The sequence below is a fragment of the Hypanus sabinus genome, chromosome 1 (genome assembly GCF_030144855.1).
Source record: "Hypanus sabinus isolate sHypSab1 chromosome 1, sHypSab1.hap1, whole genome shotgun sequence".
Lineage (NCBI taxonomy): Eukaryota > Metazoa > Chordata > Chondrichthyes > Myliobatiformes > Dasyatidae > Hypanus > Hypanus sabinus.
This window is the reverse complement of record NC_082706.1, coordinates 213,305,515-213,306,528: the sequence shown is the minus strand read 5'-3', so window position 1 is coordinate 213,306,528 and position 1,014 is coordinate 213,305,515. Positions and strand designations below refer to the sequence as shown.

The 1,014-nt window shown below is 46.0% G+C and overlaps 1 non-coding gene across 1 annotated transcript; it reads left to right on the top strand.

Moving 5' to 3' along the window:
• Window positions 1-632: 632 nt before the first annotated feature.
• On the top strand, window positions 633-705 carry trnar-acg (transfer RNA arginine (anticodon ACG)). The gene has a single exon. It is a non-coding gene; the product is annotated as a tRNA-Arg (tRNA).
• Window positions 706-1,014: the final 309 nt, after the last annotated feature.

The following is a 1,014-nucleotide window of genomic DNA, read 5'->3' as shown; positions in this document are numbered from 1 at the left end:
ACAAGTGGGATAAGATCTGACACACTGCGATAAGATGGCTTTGCTTCTGGGGCTGGCCCGCGACTGTGCGCCGAAACTTCAGATTATGGCACCACCTGCTGGTGTGGATTGGGAACCGCTGAACTGAGAGTGAGAGCTCAGGCCTGCCAACTCAGACTTGCAGAAAGTTATCTCGGTGCCTTTCCGGCAACCTGTATTGTTGTAGAGTTGCGGTGAAATCACAGGTTCTATCTTCCCTTCTCTTGGAGACCAATCAAGTGTGCGTGTGATGGTACTGCCAGAGCCGCGAGTGTTAACACACATCGCTCTGGAATACGAGCTGCTGATAGGCTATCCTTGGGTGTTTTGTGATTTGATTGTTTTGAACTCCGTCTGGTCACATGTCAGAGCACTAATGACCGTAGGCTCATGCCACCGAGAAGTGCAGTGAAACGCGACTGATGATCTGCCTAATGAAAGAGGAACCGATCGTTGGAGCCGGAGTTGAAGCAGTGCCCAAAGGAAGACACATTTCTGACTACAGCCCTGCACTATACAAATGTAGGCAGCCATCAATATTTAGGGCAAACAGTTACAGATGTTTATCGTGCAGCACACTGCCTTTTGAAGCTGTCCACAGTTTTAGGTTGTGTGGGCCAGTGGCGCAATGGATAACGCGTCTGACTACGGATCAGAAGATTGTAGGTTCGACTCCTACCTGGCTCGCTGGTATCCTTTGCCCCATTCTTCTGCACTCCTGCTTTCTTTCATCTTGATTCCCAGTTAGAAACATAGAAAACTTACAGTACAATTCAGGCCCACAAATTTGTGCTGAACATGTCCCTACCTTAGAAATTACTAGGCTTACCTCTAGCCTTCTATTTTTCTAAGCTCCATGTACCTATCCAAAATTATTTTAAAAGACCCTATCGAAGTTAAATGCATGTCAGCTTCTCCCGAAGTACCGAAAAGAGCAATCAGAGTGTTAGGTTCCAAACAGCAATTAAATATATGAGATAAAAAATTTTAAAAATC